Source organism: Procambarus clarkii, chromosome 35, assembly GCF_040958095.1.
Source record: "Procambarus clarkii isolate CNS0578487 chromosome 35, FALCON_Pclarkii_2.0, whole genome shotgun sequence".
In the NCBI taxonomy this organism is placed as follows: domain Eukaryota; kingdom Metazoa; phylum Arthropoda; class Malacostraca; order Decapoda; family Cambaridae; genus Procambarus; species Procambarus clarkii.
The window spans coordinates 21143903-21157162 of NC_091184.1; the positions used below are offsets into that span (position 1 = coordinate 21143903).

At 39.3% G+C, this 13260-nt stretch overlaps 1 long non-coding RNA gene across 2 annotated transcripts; it reads right to left on the minus strand.

Annotated features, from left to right (window-relative positions):
• Positions 1-9459: 9459 nt before the first annotated feature.
• On the minus strand, positions 9460-11689 carry LOC138371265 (uncharacterized). Of its 2 annotated transcripts, none has more exons than XR_011230373.1 (2): positions 11020-11689; positions 9460-10082 (listed from the first exon to the last, which is right to left on the minus strand). It is a non-coding gene; the product is annotated as an uncharacterized lncRNA (long non-coding RNA). The 2 variants fall into 2 exon arrangements; XR_011230372.1 differs by lacking the exon at positions 11020-11689 and adding an exon at positions 10732-11012.
• Positions 11690-13260: the final 1571 nt, after the last annotated feature.

Sequence of the window (13260 nt, forward strand, 5' to 3'; positions counted from 1 at the left end):
ACAAACGGCCTAGACTCCACTTCCGCCTTCGACAAGCTGCTGCCGGAGGTGGGTATAGTTTATTGTACACTCCCGCACCCCCAGTCCTGGGAAGAGGGGCATTCGAATGTGGACATATGAACCATTACCCCCAACCCTTCCCTCTTAATAATAATTGAAACACTACACTACACACTATATGTTCATTTAATATTTCAAGTATAAGACTCAAGATATATTTAGGATTTAACGATTTAACATTGTCTCAATCATACCTTTATTGCACTTTATCATCATTATTTACAGAAAGAAATTAACATAAAAATGTAGTTAATTTTAACATACAAAACCGAATTTGAACATTGTTAATTTTGATGCAGGATCACTATTAATAAGAACTTAATTATAAACCACAATATGTTGTATATCATCAGAAATTTGGAAACATAATATATATATATATATATATATATATATATATATATATATATATATATATATATATATATATATATATATATATATATATATATATATATATATATATATATATATATATATATATATATATATATATATATATATATATATATATATAAATGGAAATTTAGCACATTTAAATAATGTTATTAAGCTTAAGAATAAATTACATAAGATTAACATAGTAAAATGACTGGGATACAGATGGATCAGTAATCACATTACAAGTCCAATTATTTCCTAACTGAAGTCTGAAACGCACTATCATGTCATATTTCATAATACAAATTAGGTAAGAGATATGCAATATCAACACAAAATCGTCAGCTACTATTTCCAAAACACATTTATTATATAGCATTAAACTGCTCTTTCACTTCGGGGGCGCTTACGCTGATATGGTTTTTTGGCAATTCCAAATGTTTTTGGGATTGAAAAAATTTTGTTTTTGTCATACATTTTAGTATTTTCATTATAAGGTTTTCTTGATATAAAGCACCATAAGTAATCTCTCTTTTCATCTTTAGTTTTTTGGTCCCAAACTTCCTTAGGAACCAGGTACTTATCTAAATTGGATGATATTATATAATTGCCTTCTCCGTGTAATGCTCTCCTCAGATCTAGCATTTGGAGCGTTGAAACATTGCAAATTTTTTCAATTAATTCTGGCAGTTTTTGGGGTTTCCAATCAATAGTCAGTTTCAGGATATGGTTTAGTGACTCACAATTGTTATTAGTCCATAACGTGTCCATTTTGGCTTTTGCGTGAGGTACACACACATAATTCCATAAAGAAGATTTCAAACGACTATCAAAATAATCTTTGAACTTTGGGTATTTGTAAAAGTAAAATATGAGATTGTTGATTCCCCTTTCAAACTGATCCTCACAAACACTTCTAACTAACCCATTTGTACCAAATATTTTCTTTTGGATACGAATCCTATCGGTGTTCGTGCATCCAATATTATCCGTTAAATAGTGGCGAACATTTTCTTTCAGATGGTTACTACACAATAACAATGTTGCCTTCGGAAAACAACACATAAGTGCCTTTCTTAACGCGATTTCCTGATCACTACCAATCATTACATTCGAGTTGTTAATACAGTTATCGAGTTTGCCTCTTAGGTGGGAGAAAAATGATAAGTAAGTCTCGTATTCACCATCCCAGTGTAAATACATGGGCCCGAGGAATATAGGGTTGCTTGATTTTTCTTTTGTTACTACAGTAGTGTTCTTGTACACAAGTGTTGTTAAATAACAAGGGCCAAGATTGAAAGTCCTGTCAACACCGATAACATTAGGGTTTTCCATTCCTGCAGCACACAAATGTTGCTTGAGATCTTCAAGTTGTTCCTTGGAATACAGTACCACACAGGGGACTTTGTTCGGCTTAATAATTATCTTCTTTACATAATCATGGGTATTAATCATGCTAATTACATGTAAAACGTCATCAGCAACATTGTGCCTATGAATAGGTTTGCGTTCCTTTATCTTGTCATGATATTTTTTACTCCTTACCTGTTGGAAGTCTCTTGGGGCTAAACATGATTCTTCCATAAGCAGATTTTGATAAACCTCTCGTGGAGGTTGGATCTTAACCATCTTGCCTATATTTTCTAAAACTTCAGGCCTGGTCCGAACATATGGAATGTTGTTTTGTGAATTTCCATGCATCGTCTCTCCTGTTTGCTTGCCACAGTATTCTACAATAGCTACAGACTCCAGCTCTTTAATAACAGTTACTCTTTTCTTAAAGCTTTCCTGCCCTTTGAGGACTGTGTAATAACGGTGCATTGTGATGAGAGTATCTGGGGAGGGCTGAGGTTCTAAGGGAACCCACTGCGTTTTCCCTTTTGATAATACTCTTTTACAAAATATCTCATTTCTCAAATATATTATCCTCAAACGATTATTATTATCCCATATGAATAAGGTGTTCACGGTAGTACCTCTTGTAACACTGTAAAAGTGTTTGGGTTAGTTTATTTAAAATATATATAGAGTACACGAGTCACAGACAAGGATCTGAGAGGCGCCAGTTGTCTGCCTGAGATCTCACACCTCTAACCGTTAATGACCCCAAGTGACCTGAGGTCAGATCATGATAATTTCACCTTGCTTCCGCTAAGCGTATAATTGGAGCCGGGTAGCCTTCAAACATGCCGACGTTTAAGGAGTGGCTTGGTAGTGCCGGAGGCTATCTATTTGTGGGCGGAGTTAGCTACTAGGTTCCCCAATAAATACTCGGAGAACTATCGAGCATAGAGCATTAACAGACAGAACAGACAGAACGGCAGTCAGGAGAGCAGAGCAGACGGGAGGCTGTCGGCCGGCAGGGCGGGAGTCTCCGTCAACTACAAACCCCCCCCCCCCTCTCTATTCAACTTAGACTCAGTCCTCGGTGAGTGAACATTTAGGTGACTTGGTCGTGTTTACATATGTTGTGTGATGATCAGGGGCAGTCAAGTTGTAGGGTTCTCGAATTCTTGGATGATGACTCACTTTGCATATTAAACTGGAACATTTTAATTGAATTGCTAAATTATGATACTTCATGGGAAATATAATTATGAATTTATTATTTAAATTGTGTTTAACTTTGTTCCCTAGAGCTTAGAGTTGAGGTGAGAAAGCCTCGGGGATTATTGGTTCCCTGATTTTAAGGAGTACATGGTACAGAGGGAACATACTAATAATGAACTCATGATAACATCTTTTGAGAATTTTGTGATACAGGCAAGTTCCATTCCTTGTCTTGTATGTAATGATCATGAATGGATGGTGGCAGCATTTCGTCTTCTACTATCTACTCTTCTACTTCTACTATCTACTCTTCTACTACTACCTATCTATTCCTCTCCCTCCACCCCTCTCTAAACTCTCACTTTCAGCTAATGACCCACCTCCCTCCTCCCACCTCCCTACCTCTTACCCCAAACCCTCACTAATTACTTCACTATTCATTTCTTTCCTTTCGTTTTTTTTCCTCTTATACGTTTGTGGCAATGATTCTGTATTCTAGAGTTCTCTCTAGAGTTTCGGGTAACTGATCAAGTGACGGCGCCTTGTAGTCTTAGCACCTAGGTAGTCGAATACCTAGGTTACAAGGTGTTGAACGAGAGAGGTTGCCTTAGGATCTCTGGAGGGTGCTCTAGAATAGTTAGCTAACTGGGGACGGGATAACGGACTAGAGAGAGCTGTTTCCCCCGGCCTCGTTAGTTAACTGGGGGGTGGAATAATGGACAAGATAGAGCTATTTCCCCCCACCCCCCGTTACAATGATGGCAGCGGTGTTGAACAATGTTGTAGGTAGTTGGTGTTCTTTTAACATTGTTCAGTCCCACGTGTCTTTTTGCCGCTCAGGCGCTATCAGGGAGATCTTGACAGGTGTTTTACTTTCGCGATTTAGCGAGTTTCTTTTTCAGGTTAGGAGATTGTGATTCTCTAGTGTTGTGTTTAGTGATTTTGTGAGTTTTGTGGTGTTCAGGGAATGTTCACCAGAACTTGCGTGTGTAGTGTTTTATGTTAGTGATAAGATTTTGGTGATTTTGGAACTTAGCGGTGTTGGTAGTGCAGGTCAGCTGAGTGTGACAGGTGACCTCGCATGTCCCACGGGGACACCCAGCCACCGCTGGTCTCCAGGTCAGTGGGGAGTGGCAGGTGTAGTTTTTAAGTAGTTTTTAAGTAGTGGTTCTGCTCAGATTATTGCGATCGACTGTTTTACTCCATTTGAACGCAATAACCCGAGGTGTACTGGTATTGTACAGCATGCTAGGGGGAGGCTTAGTATGTCAGTAGACTTCACGTTGGGGACGCTCGACGTTAGATAGTCTGGTCACAGGGGGTGGCAACAGTTTGGAGTTGTTGACCGGCGGAGATGCTAGGGAGACACTCTGGGTCACGTAGGTGGCTGTAGGTTAAGGGTGGGAGTAACGTTTAATTATGTACTTAAGATTAGGAACGGTACAGTTAAGTTAGGCTAGTGTTTTGTCTATTAGTGTTGATTTTTTTTTGTATGACAAGTTAAAAGTAGTGATGACCTTATTCTCTCTTCTCTAACTTTACTCTGTTACTGTTTTATGTTCCACCAAGTCAATATCATTCAGAGTTAATTGGATTATTAAAATTTAAGTGTAGTTGTTGCCAGGAGGAGAGCTTATAATTGGACTGTGTGAACCCTATACAAACTACAGGGTCACACAACAAGATGGAACACGGGTATTGTTGCCTTTCTGTTCACCCACAGGTGGGAGCCAGAAGAGAGGAGAGACGCACATACAAAAGAGGGAGACGGCTGCTGTGTACCACACTCAGGGGCGTTTATCACCACCACCACGACCAGCCCACTACCTGGAGGTCATGGCTCCACCACCACCACCACCCCAGGGGACCCCAAGATGCAGCCCTCTCGGTCGGTCAACATTGGTCTACCCAGTGGACCCCAGGACGGTCGGACCCCAGTGGACCCCAGGACGGTCGGACCCCAGTGGACCCCAAGACTTACGGACCCCCAGTGGACCCCAGGTCGTTCTGCAGACGACCCCAGACGACCCAGTAAAGATGGAAGAGGAGCAACAACGACTCCAGTCTGTCCCACCAACATCGGTCTACCCAGGATGGACCCCAGGACGGACGGACCCCAATGGACCCCAGGTCGCTTGTCAAAGACCCATGGGAGGAGGAAGAGAGAAGAAAGAAGAGAGAAGAAAGAAGAGAGAAGAAGGAAGAGAGAAGAAGAGAGAAGAAAGAAGAAAGAAGAAGAAGAAGATAAGACAAGCTGAGTGAGACACGATGCCTCGTGTCCCTTGCTGGTATCAGCATCATTGCATGGAGCGTAATTGCAAGACAGGATCGTTTGCCTTAACTGGTCGCCCCTCCTGCAAGCAGGTAGCTCTGTTGAGTGATTCTTCCTGTGTCATGCAGACTTGATGTGGCTGTCAGAAGTAGCTCTCTGAAGGAGGCGTGCTGGAGCAACAGGGAGGAAGAAGAGTAGGATGGGATTTCTACTGTTGGCAACTATATGAAGGTCTCGAAACTTGTAGTCCCTATAGCTGTGAAGAACCCCAATATACGTCTCTCATGGTGACTGACGTAGGGCCAATTACAGATCAGCTGGGACAACCGAATTCCACGGTCCTGTGCGCAGTTCAAGTAGTAACGGCTTTCGGGTTGACCAAGTGTTGTTGTGCGTTAACGACGGAGAAGCGACGGAGGCAGTTGTGTTGAAGAAATGTGGTACAGGATTATCTACAAGACCAAGCAGTGACGTCGCCCAGCCAGAGACAATGGACGTCTGTCTATATATTTAATTTTTTAGAGTAGGATGATGTATATTTGTTTAGCTAGGATGTATTCTTTTCGTTAATAAAGTTGTCGCACACAGCTAGCTTGCTTTAGCAGTGTTGCAAAAACTTTATTTTCGGGGAGAAGGGGAGATGTAACACTGTAAAAGTGTTTGGGTTAGTTTATTTAAAATATATATAGAGTACACGAGTCACAGACAAGGATCTGAGAGGCGCCAGTTGTCTGCCTGAGATCTCACACCTCTAACCGTTAATGACCCCAAGTGACCTGAGGTCAGATCATGATAATTTCACCTTGCTTCCGCTAAGCGTATAATTGGAGCCGGGTAGCCTTCAAACATGCCGACGTTTAAGGAGTGGCTTGGTAGTGCCGGAGGCTATCTATTTGTGGGCGGAGTTAGCTACTAGGTTCCCCAATAAATACTCGGAGAACTATCGAGCATAGAGCATTAACAGACAGAACAGACAGAACGGCAGTCAGGAGAGCAGAGCAGACGGGAGGCTGTCGGCCGGCAGGGCGGGAGTCTCCGTCAACTACAAACCCCCCCCCCCCCTCTCTATTCAACTTAGACTCAGTCCTCGGTGAGTGAACATTTAGGTGACTTGGTCGTGTTTACATATGTTGTGTGATGATCAGGGGCAGTCAAGTTGTAGGGTTCTCGAATTCTTGGATGATGACTCACTTTGCATATTAAACTGGAACATTTTAATTGAATTGCTAAATTATGATACTTCATGGGAAATATAATTATGAATTTATTATTTAAATTGTGTTTAACTTTGTTCCCTAGAGCTTAGAGTTGAGGTGAGAAAGCCTCGGGGATTATTGGTTCCCTGATTTTAAGGAGTACATGGTACAGAGGGAACATACTAATAATGAACTCATGATAACATCTTTTGAGAATTTTGTGATACAGGCAAGTTCCATTCCTTGTCTTGTATGTAATGATCATGAATGGATGGTGGCAGCATTTCGTCTTCTACTATCTACTCTTCTACTTCTACTATCTACTCTTCTACTACTACCTATCTATTCCTCTCCCTCCACCCCTCTCTAAACTCTCACTTTCAGCTAATGACCCACCTCCCTCCTCCCACCTCCCTACCTCTTACCCCAAACCCTCACTAATTACTTCACTATTCATTTCTTTCCTTTCGTTTTTTTTCCTCTTATACGTTTGTGGCAATGATTCTGTATTCTAGAGTTCTCTCTAGAGTTTCGGGTAACTGATCAAGTGACGGCGCCTTGTAGTCTTAGCACCTAGGTAGTCGAATACCTAGGTTACAAGGTGTTGAACGAGAGAGGTTGCCTTAGGATCTCTGGAGGGTGCTCTAGAATAGTTAGCTAACTGGGGACGGGATAACGGACTAGAGAGAGCTGTTTCCCCCGGCCTCGTTAGTTAACTGGGGGGTGGAATAATGGACAAGATAGAGCTATTTCCCCCCACCCCCCGTTACACTCTGGCACTGTTCCACACTCCACAGTCGTCTGGAAAGGTCGACCGTGTTTTGGCGCCCTTAGTAAGATTATGTGAATTGTCAACCACATAAAATGTATCTTCTTTAGGCCCATTTGGGACACTTTTAAACACCTTGTTCTCTCGCAAATGCCAATAGACTTCTTCTACAGCTAAAAATTTTCCATTGCGAAGCTTGCCAGAGCTTTCGCTATCGTTATCAGTTGACAATTGAGGTTTTTTTAACAAAGTGTGTGTCTCCTTAAAGTCATACTGTATTTTGGACACAAAAGTAGTAAAATCCTTTCCGACTGGAGTTGATGTATACATAGGGGGTACAGATAATGGTGATTGACACAAACTTAGAGGTGTGGATGTAATAGTGCTTAGTAACTGGGTACTGTTTATGGATATGTGACCCAGTGGAGGCAAGGACATTAATGGAACAAAATGGTTAGGTGTCCATGATTTATCCCCTTCCTTGAGATTGCCGCTCCACATAATATAAATGGGATCCTGCCTGTATCCCTCACACCGAGGGATAATTTTAATCAACGTAAACAAAAATGTTTACGTTGTTGTTCTTCATCTGTAGTACTGAGCTCTACACATATGGGTAGCTTTGCCGCAGGCTGTTTACTGCTCTGAGAAATAAACATAAATCATCATGCCTGGAGCCCGCGGTGCCCGGCGCCTTGCTGTGGGAAGTCAGAGATGTTTATGATTCTGGTCTAGGAATACCGTGGGATTTCACCAAAATGTGTTGTATACAATGAAATGATTATACATTGCTATGTTGTGAACATTGTATACAGTACCTCAAGATATAAATCCCAAACCACTTAACTAGCTACCAGATACCTAATTAATTCCCTACTCTCTGTAAATGTCTTCCTGGTGTGTGTGTGTGTGTGTGTGTGTGTGTGTGTGTGTGTGTGTGTGTGTGCGTGTGTGTGTGCGTGCGTGTGTGTGTGTGTGTGTGCGTGTGTGTGTGCGTGTGCGCGCGCGCGCGTGTGTGTGTGTGTGTGTGTGTGTGTGTGTGTGTGTGTGTGTGTGTGTGTGTGTGTGTGTGTATACACCCACATATGTGTTGTATGTGGATGCTGAAGTTCAGTCTCTTGTCTATGTATAGGTCAAGGAACTTTCCATAATCATTATTGCTAATGTTAACATTGTGTATCTGAAGTTGAATTTGGTTTCAGGATTTACTTTCGAACAAAAATAGTAGTTGGTCTTTTTTATGTTTGATGTGAGTTTGTTAGTTTACATCCATGAGTGGACTTTTTAAATCTATTATTTTCATTATTATATAGTGCGTTTGGGTTGGGGTCTGAATAGAGGAAGGTAGCATCGTCAGCACTTATGTTTACACTTATTGGAAGTATCTAAGTATCAACTAAAGTATCTTCACACTTGACTTAAACTTTAGTAGCTATTTTCTGGACCATTCCTCAAGTTTCGGAGGTCAACGAAGATGGAATTCACATGAAATGGCTTATGTTACCATCACTAATAATGTTGTGTTTTCTGTCTAGCTTCAGACACGGTTATGTTACAATTGTGTCTTAAAGAGTTGCGCGCAATTAAGCATGATAGAAATCACTTACAATTAATGCAGGATGGTAGAAAATCACTTACAATTAATGCATCAAGTTTGGAGACTTGAATTGAAATTGAAACTGAAATAAGTTTATTGAGGTAAAATACACACAAATGGATGAGGTAGCTCAAGCTATTCTCACCCCGTTCAGTATATCGTGTTAATACATACATAGATACACACACTTGTACACATTTTAGTGTAACAAGCAAGGCAAATAGTTCTGTCTGATGGGTAGAGGCAACTGCACTTGCAGCTGCACCCGTGTGGCGGTGTAGGAAACCATCAATGTATATGATTTGAGAGAGAGAGAGAGAGAGAGAATGATCTGTGGACAGAGCATCAATATGGCGTAAGGTATTGGGCTTTGCCTCAAGATGAAGCATAATAAAGAACCCGAATATCAGGAGAAAAAATTACATTAAAAACTGTCCACATGATACATATATATAATCATGTTTTAAACATTTTAATTGTATTATTTGCATATATATATAATTAGGAAGTAATGTTTATCTGGGTAAGTTGTCAGCTTTTATGAACTAATAGCTAGTGCGGCTTGTATATGGGGTACATCCGGTCTCTTACCCTCGACTGCGGCGGTAACTTTATGGTCAGGAAGCCAAAAATATTTATAGTTCAAGTTCAAGTATGTTTATTGAGACAAGAAAAAAATACATCTCAAAGGGATAGAGTAACTTAGGCTATTTCTACCCCCTCTACTTCAAGTCCCTCAAGGGGCGCACAAATTCAGTAAGTACAAATAGACAATTAACATTACAAGAATCCCATTTAACATTGCAGGTTAATATAGTAAGTACAGCATACAATTGTTACACTCTTGGGGCAAAATTTTTGTAGCTCCTAAGTATACTGTCTATCATACCATTATCACACATACAAACAATTTGATGTGGTACATTACTTATTTCCTTATTTCTATAGTTATCAATAAGTTGACACTATAATACATAATGTTCTAAGGTGTGGGCGTGCGGCATACTACATAATTTACACTCCTTATCTTTTTCACTGACATCAACTCCGTAATGCCAGATATATTTGTATCCTAATCTTAATCTCATGTAAATTGAATCCTTCCAAGTTGACTTTCCTTTATCATAGGTGAAGGACGAGTTTGTATTTATTACTGAATAATTCTTAAGTGTGTTACTACTATCCACTATTGCCATTCTTTTTATCATTTCTTCATCTTCATTTCCTCTTATTATTCCTCTTACATCTGTCTTCATTCTGAAATAAAAACCTTTGACGTTACTTTGCATATATGTACATTAATTATAAAATTGATTGGCTTGTGTGCAGGCCTTCACACTCCCTGAGCGAGCCATCAAGTAACTATAAAAAGGCATATATCTTCACTTTCACTTCAGTTATATTTATACCAAAGTATTAACATGCAGCTTATATGTCTTTCTGATGACATAAAAAACTTCGTTTTTTATAATATATAGATTCAATTAACATTGATTTTCAAAAGGTCATAGTTCCCATCGAAAGGGAGAGCGTCGGCCAAGAAGCCTTGTTTAAAATATGAATATTTTTCCTCTCTAATAAGGTATAATCTCTGTGATGCATTAACACAAACTATTTTATATCTGCCTTTCTGATAACATATATAAATATAATCTTTATTTGTGAATATTTGTTAATTAAGCAATATATCAGAGAGCGTGTAGGGTTCGGTGTTCTATGAACGAAAAGGACTGGAGTAGTTTAAATAGCGAACGCATACCAACGAATAACGCTAGTATCTATACAAATTTATTGTCATGTGGAATTGATTTAACTTCCAGACACTTTTTTTTAATAAATATTAAATATTTTGTGGCTGTTTATGAAAAATATTATTATAAATACACATTCTACTTGTTAATATTACCAATTAAATTTGCGACAATTTGAGCCATGAAATACGACGACTGGATCACTGTGTACAGGAGGCTGTTATGGCAGCAAACACTCTCCAGGCGACCATATATCTTGGATAAGTCGCTCCACACAATTGTCGCTTGGACCGTCGACTTCCTATGGCGTCACCTCTCACATATTTACGTCTCATTTCGTTATGAAATTAGATTATTTCAGAGAAAAAAATAGGTTTGATCATGTTCTACGTGTAGCACCAACATTATAGTAAGTAAATATACCATATTTCTTCATTACTTACGTAATGCTAATACGTTTTGGGTAGTTTTGGCCTGATTTGGGATGATTGGGGTAATTCTATGGACCCCTTCATACTTCCAAGACGACTGAACTTCTTCCTACACTCTGGACATTCATGAGGCTTGTCACCTGAATGCACTAACATGTGCCTTGTTATAGTTCCACGTACTCTAAATTTTTTGCCACACTCAGCACATTGAAAAGGTCTCTCATCCGCATGTACCATCCTGTGAGTCTTCTTATGTCCATGCTGACTGAATCTCTTCCCACACTCTGGACATTCATGAGGTTTATCATCTGAATGCACTAACATGTGAGTCTTCATATTTCCACGCAGACTGAATCTCTTCCCACACTCTGGACACTCATGAGGTTTATCACCTGAATGCACTAACATGTGACGTTTCACATCTCCAGGACGGGTGAATACCTTTGGACACTGTGGACACTGGTGAGTCTTCATCTTCTTTATGACAGGTGCAGTTTGTGAGGAAGGTTTTCTCCCCCGGATGTTGGGAGAAGCGTCAAGGATTGAGTGTTGTTTCTTAGAGTTAGACTTGATGTGAGCACTTGGCGGTCAATGGTGGTGCTTCTTCTATATGATAGGTGCAGTTTGTGTCAAGGTTTTCCCTTAATGCTCGTACTGGACATCACCGGCGGATGCTGCTAAAATGGTGGCGGTTGTTTACCCTCTCATCGGATACAAGACACTCCGTATATTGACAACATCGCACACTAATATTTTTACCACTTCGGACACCAGCTTTCGACGTTTCGCATATGTGTACGTGTTCCATATTAAAACGACAATATAATTCTATTAACAATTAAAATCTTCTATTTAACAGGCATATAGTTATTAAATGAAGTTTAGTGATGTAATAGACATAATCTGGAGTTAGTAAGGACGCTGCCCGCCAGCGTAAATACAACACACCCGAATGCCCACAAACACGTTACAACGCACAAAACACAACACTTCTGTCAGTTTTTGGATAAACTCCTTTTATATTTATTATGTGAGAGTTATACTTGTATAAAATGATAACTATTATAGGTAAGCGCCTAATATTTAATATTAATCAATAAAAAAGAAGTCAGAAGCCACACGCCTGTCTGCACATGTCTTTTGTGTACAAGTATTTTGGGCGCTCATATACTTGTGCGCTAGCTGGCGTTCACAACTGTTCTCGCCTACAAGCATTAGAATTAAACAAACGAATTTATTTTTTTCATTTATATACAAGAAGAGAAGGCTACCCTTGAGTCTGTGATATTCATCTGATCAATGGTCTCCCATTTGGTCCTCATTGCTTTATCTTACTATTATTGAATGTCAATAACCGTATTATGCAATTTCAATTTCTTCTATTTCTTTCTTTATTATGCACCCCATACCCATCCCGTGGGCGGTGGTGTAAAGGATTACAGAGGCACATAATCGGTTCAGGAACTGAGCAAATAACAATGTTTGACGCTAGTTGCAAAATTATTAATGTTGTATACACATGTACACACACTCATAAATACATGTATATATATATAAATACATGTATATATATATATATATATATATATATATATATATATATATATATATATATATATATATATATATATATATATATATATATATATATATATATATATATATATATATATATAATTATATAATTATACCAGTATAATCTAATAATATATACTGGTCTAATAAAATAATTAGACCAGTTAATACTCTCACTCGTTGTGTTAGGATATGTTAGCTTGATAAAACTGACTGTTCATTGTTGAGAAATGTGTTAACAAACAATATATCTGACTTTATCAAGACTGTAGCTTGCTTAGCAAAAGGAACTTTTTTTAAATTTGGGTTCAGTTTAACTACCGCTCAATAGATGAGTAATTGGGGCATAATAAAGGAACTAAGCTGATAAAATGAAAGATGGGGAAAACAACATTAGAGAGATAAACTCGAGAGACGTTTTCATGTTAACCCGAAAATTATTTGAGGAGCAAGACGAACTGCGGGTCACGCAATTGGTCTTCATGCTATCGTTATGGGGGATCAGCCATTACACGTGTTAATGACTCTTGTATAGTTGTGTAGTTAAGGACAACAGGGTAAAGGGGCAATGGGCATTGTGGTTGATTGTTCTACCTGGGAATCCTCCACTGTTTTATATCTTATGTATGTATGTATGTACTCACCTAGTTGTGTTTGCAGGGGTTGAGCTCTGGCTCT